This window comes from Astatotilapia calliptera, chromosome 8 (assembly GCF_964374335.1).
Source record: "Astatotilapia calliptera chromosome 8, fAstCal68.1, whole genome shotgun sequence".
Taxonomy (NCBI): Eukaryota; Metazoa; Chordata; class Actinopteri; order Cichliformes; family Cichlidae; genus Astatotilapia; species Astatotilapia calliptera.
This window is the reverse complement of record NC_137429.1, coordinates 26,433,691-26,439,591: the sequence shown is the minus strand read 5'-3', so window position 1 is coordinate 26,439,591 and position 5,901 is coordinate 26,433,691. Positions and strand designations below refer to the sequence as shown.

Genomic DNA, 5,901 nt, shown 5'->3' with positions numbered 1-5,901 from the left:
CTCTACCAAATCTGTGAGAATGAACATTAATGTGACGGCTTGAGCTTGTTCAGCAGCAGCGAGAGTCTTTACATGTACACAGAAATATGACTGAACTCACTTCATTGGCTCCCAGTTTAATATAGAATTACCTCCAAAATCCTTCTATTCATAAAGCTCTAAATGGCTTGGCTTCCCACTACATCTCTGACTTGCTCAACGTCTGTAACCCAGTCAGACCTTTCAGGTACGGACTTTTTAACGGTTCCCAGAATTTAAGCCAAGTTGGGGGGGGGGCTTTCAGTGACTGTGGTCCTGCTCTCTGGAACAAGCTGCCTGCTGTCCTGAAGTCAATCAAATCTGTACATGCATTCAAAAACAGACTCAAAACCTTTTCATTATCACAAGCCTACACTCAGCAGCTGAGTGTGTGTGTCTTTGTGTTTGCGTGTAGGTTAACTTTTTATATGAGCACATTTTATATGAGTATAATGAAATGTGCTATTCAAATAAACTTGCCATTTTGTTAGGTGTTGAAGCTACGAAAGAGGTGTTACTGACAAAATCACTAAGTTTGCAAGCGTGACATGAAGTGATGGTCAATTCTGTAAAATGCTCGAGCTGTGACCACATTATTTTAGAAATAAGAACTTTTACCTGGGCCCTATTTCAGGAAGCCGATTTAGAAAACTCAGAGTGAAAAACGATACTCAGGGTCAAGTAACCCCGAACTGTCCAACTCGGAATATTCGGTTTCAGAAAGGCTGATAACAATTAGTTCAGTCAACGCGGAGTTGCTTTAACCCCAAGTTAAGCGCGCACACGAGGATACATAAAGCCCTGATTAGTGGAGCACAGATTAAGCGAGTCACCATGGAGACGGAGGGAAAGAAGGCGCGGTCAATATATCTTACAGCGCTTGAGGCCGAAATTCTGATGGCAGCATATGCCGATAACATGCAAATTTTGCGGAAAAAAAGTAACACAGCTTCAGCTGCAAAAGAAAGGGAGCATGCATGGCAAAACATAGCCGACAGAGTCAATGCGTGAGTGTTAATTTAAACATTGATCTAGGGATTTCCACCCATTTAACACGTTATTTTATTATATTTTATTTTATTTTTTATTTCATACATTTTATTTTGTGATGTGATGTGAGCGCAGGTGCAACCCAACAGGCCCCAAACGTTCCTGGCAGCAAGTAAAAATGAAATATAAAAATATAGTCCAAACAGGTAAGGTGTAATTGTATTATGAGCCATAGTGCTTGGTCTGTTTGTCCCATGTAAATCAATTGCAGTTAGAGGCTACATTAATTTTCTTTCTGTAAGCACTTATTGAAATTATCTGAGCACATTTGTATGCTCAAATGTGACCCGTTATAGCCAACAGAAAAAAAGCAGAGGCCCGAAAAACAGGTGGGGGTCCTCCACCACCACCACTCACAGAGGCTGAGCAGTTGGCCCTCAGCCAAACCAGTGGGCGCCCTGTGGCTGAAGGCATCTCTGCGGGGACATCCTCTGAGTCAATAACCCCACAAGACACAAGTGCCTACATAAGAGGTAAATTCAAAATAATACATGATGTGCATACATCCTTTCTTCACAGTCACCTTTGCAGTGCTACTCATTCATTTGATAAACTCTTTACCATAATGAATTATTTTGTAGTGAAGTTATTTTCCTACTGATTTTGCCTTCCCTCAGTCTTGGCTGTGTTTGAGAGCATAATGACAATGAAGTGTAAGGTGATTGGTATGTTTGTTAATTGCCATTTGGTCCCTTGTAAGTTATAAGTGACCTGTATAAACCTCATATTCTATCAGTTGATGGTGATGGTGTACTGCATCTGGTGCAGCCTCCTGTTGAGCCAGACCAACATGCAGTTGTGAGTACTCTTAATACTCCACAGATTATATGAGTTTGCAGTAGAACAGCAATGTTGTTAATTTCTTTACTACAGGAAAATAATGAAGAAACATTGACAGCTGTTACAGAGGAGGAAGCAACAGAGACACTTTATGAGGTTTACATCTTACAATGGAAAATATAACAATTGAATAAAATGTGGTACTATAATAAAACCATGGACTTTCTATGTCTCTAACAGAGTGATGATGGAAATGAAGAGGAAGAGGGTCCAGCCACTTCTCCAACAAACCTTTCCTCAGTAGGATGTTCAGCACTGATTTACAACCAACCTAAGTAGGCATGTACTATGAATGTCAATGCTATTTTCTGTGTTTCAATAGCTCCCTGTAAAGCAGCTGTACAAGACCTATTTGATCAAGAAAATAAAAAAATCTGACTTGGAAATGGAACACTTCAAGCAGCAGATCCAAAAGACCAAGATTGAGATTTTACTGCTGGAACATCAGTTAAGGGTGGGTGAAGTGGTCAGAGATGGACGAATTATTTCAGTGTTTGAACAACATAATAATATACTTATTAATACTTTGTGTACAGGAAATACAGGCGACCAATAAAGCCAGTTGAACAAAAAAATCTGTTTATTCTTCTTTCAACATGTTGAGGTGATGGGTCAAAGGAAATGATTGTGACATATGGTGTCTCTGACTGCGCTTCCATCTTGTATGTCCGTGGGAGGGTCAGGATGTTCATGGTTTGGATCACTGCTGATGTTTGGTTCAGAAGGACAGTGTTCTCCTCTAATTGTGGCAATGTTGTGAAGAATCACACATGCCACAATAATGTCACATGCCCTTTCTGGGGTGACCCTGAGTCTTTGAAGGCACTGGAACCGGGCCTTAAGCATTCCGATAGTCATTTCAACTCTGGCTCTTGTCCTGCAATGAGCCAGATTATATCGCTGCTGTGGGCCCGGTTCAGGGTAAGGGGTAAGCAAATAGGGTAAACATGGATACCCCCCATCACCAAGCAAGTAGCCAGTGAACTCTCCTAAGACAGAAGGATACACTTCAGTTCAAATGTCCCTGTAGCAATTGGTCTTTATATATTTTAAAGTATTTTCAACTCACCATGTCCAAATTTTGTGCTCAGTGTACATTCACAAAAAATTTGTGAGTCATGGACAGAGCCTGGCCACTTGGCTTCCACATTTGTGATAATGTTGGCAGCATCATATATGATCTTCACAGTGCAGAGAACACAAATTAGCATCCATTACTATGATGAAATAATTTGTTAGTTTGAAATGCTACAGGGAGCTATGTACCTGTACATCAATGCTGTGGAAAGACTTCCTGTTCACATAGTCTCCTTCATTTACTGAAGGAGCAATGATTGGAATGTGAGTGCCATCTGTACAGCCAATCACGCCTGGGAACCCTGAAAATACATGTAAAATTTAAGTAGTAGTTCAAGTATCACCACATCATACATTAAGTTTTGTTCATCCTGCTACCTGCAATTTTGTGGAATCCCTCTTTGATAAATCTTGTGGGTCTATGACCGGGGAACACCACAGACGAGTACAGGAGACGTTTCAGTGCAACTGTAACATTCCTGACTGCCCGACAGACGGTAGCCTTGGAAACGTGCTCAGCGTCACCAATATTATACAGAAAGCTCCCGTTTGCAAAAAACCGAAGTGCAATACAAATAATATGTACAGAACTGAGAGAATGTCCGCGATGTGTCACATGAGCAATATTAGGCCTGAAGTTGTTATTCAAATAAATTGTAGATTGTGCTGAAAAACGGTAACGTTCACACAGAAAATCATCAGGAAATGATAAAATGTCCAAACGCGCTCTAATCACTCTCTCCCGGCGGAGAGCTCTGTGGAGAATTTGGGCTTCAACATCTACTGGCTCTCCAAGGAAGGGGCACGCCATGTCTGACACTTCCTACAGTCAGGTTTCCGACAAAGAGGCGGAGAAGGTCAGGGTTAGTTGAAGTAAACCTGCTAGGGGGCAGGTTAGCTTCACGGAGTGTGTCGTCATAGTAACTCGCTCAGAATTAATCTAAACTCGCTTTATGAAACCGAAAACCCAGAGTTTTCGTTAACTCAGGGTATACTTACTCAGAGTTTGCACTAAACCGGCTTTCTGAAACAGGGCCCTGTAAACCAAAAATCCACAAAAAAGATACATGTAGTCGTATATATGTGTAAGATGAGCATGTTTGAACAACTTCACTAAACATAGTTCAATTAAAGAGAAGGAAACTATCAAAGAGATGACGGTCTTTGTCTCCCCAAAACAGCCCTGAAAGAAGTTCGATTATTCCAGTGGGAGGAAACAACAATAACAGTGACTTTCTCTAGATTTTGACCATTAATTTATACCTCTATGTGTAAATTGTGTTTCTTAAAGGAGTTTTTGTTATTGTTTGTTGCATCCGTGTGAGCCAAAACTATTTCCTACATGTCAGAGTGTCGCAGTGTTGCTGCGATTAGCCACAAGGTTCGAGGTTTAAATCTGGTGGCCGTTTGAGGTTGCGATGAAAGAAAGTGTCCTTTTCACATTTGAACTAAACGCAGATGCAAACGAGTTTGTTTTTGTGTTTTTTCCAACAACCTAAGAAAATCAGTTTATATATTTTACCCTTTAACTAAATTTCAATGTTCTCTAGACATCAACCTAAGTCATTGTCAATATCTTTTCAGCTTTTAACTTGTGAAAGTATTTTTGCTTCGTGGGATTTTGCCTCAGTTATAAGAAGCCGTGGGACGACCAAAGATTTTCTTATGCTAAGTAGTGAGTAAGCTACAAATTGATGGTGCAGAAGCACTGTAAAAGATTACCAAGTGATCCCTGACTGGCAACTATGCTCCCCCAAGACGTTCTCATATGTGGGCGCATTTTGGTCCTTCCTGACTTTTTTGGGTCAAGCTCTGAGTACAAAGTTAGGCCTAACAAGCCCCAAGAACCTAGGTCACATGTGAGAAAAACAGCAAACAACAACCATAACTTTTTTCTCTCTTTTCAGGCTTTTGTTCTACCCTTTTGATAACCTCAAGCACAGGCAGTTACAAGCCAGTGAAAGCCTTCCCTTTGTTTGGGCCCCATGGGTGTTTTGTTTGTTGCCTTCTGACTATGCATGAGATTTTTTCATTCTTTCATTTTTGTTTACGCTTACTTTCATGTGTGGCTGTGTTAAAATGTGGGAAAAAGAAAATAGCCTAATTCAAGTTTGTCTCTCTGAGTTGCTGTAAGTGTAGACTGGAGAGTTTATGTGTCTATGAACACATGAGTTTACACCCAGATAAACTGATGAATGGTTTGTTGGTTTAACCCCACTGTCTCTTTTTGTTTCTCTGTCAAAGTTTGGTGTCTGAGGACACATTCAGTTCTTAGTGAACTCCAGCTGAACTGACTGTACTGAATCATAAATGTCATTGAATGAACCAGAAGCTCCTTTTCTAAGTCTCTCCGTCTGATGATTCAAACTATTGTGAGCTAAATATGGAGAACAGAGTGTGCTACTCAGGGTGAGATTTACTAAAAAGAGCAAATTAGCATGATGACACTATTGCAAAAATGCTGAAAACTTTAGCAGGTAAACAACAAACAGTGTACCAATTTATAATCAGGGACAGGCAGTTTATTGCAGTAATACCTAATTAATGGGGCATAAATAAGAAGACTCGATGAGTACAGTGTAAGTGTAGGATTTATGAATGCGCGTCTCTCCGGAAACAAGAGGGCAGCTCGGGAGCAGCAGCTGAAGAAGAATCGATATAGTCGATATAGATGAAGCATGTCTTGGGACACTGATGTCGACTATGTGTGTGTGTGAGTGATGAAACAAACAGTCCTGAGAAATCTGTAATAAAAAAAGCTACTTTTCTTTACAATATGCTGCAAAAATGATAAAATGATAAATAAATAAATAAAAGCGATACGAATCAAAAGAATGACAATGCTTTAAAGTTTAGTTGGGGACTGATAAAAGACACTGATATTGCAGCTATATAAATTTTATATCTATATGATAC

The 5,901-nt window shown here is 40.1% G+C and overlaps 2 long non-coding RNA genes across 2 annotated transcripts; one reads left to right on the top strand and one right to left on the bottom strand.

Annotated features, from left to right (window-relative positions):
- Positions 1–1,854: 1,854 nt before the first annotated feature.
- Positions 1,855–2,428, top strand: LOC113027790 (uncharacterized). Its single transcript, XR_003273134.2, has 3 exons — positions 1,855–2,004; positions 2,089–2,148; positions 2,231–2,428. It is a non-coding gene; the product is annotated as an uncharacterized LOC113027790 (long non-coding RNA).
- Positions 1,919–2,566, bottom strand: LOC145430341 (uncharacterized). Its single transcript, XR_013910858.1, has 2 exons — positions 2,424–2,566; positions 1,919–2,012 (listed from the first exon to the last, which is right to left on the bottom strand). It is a non-coding gene; the product is annotated as an uncharacterized LOC145430341 (long non-coding RNA).
- Positions 2,567–5,901: the final 3,335 nt, after the last annotated feature.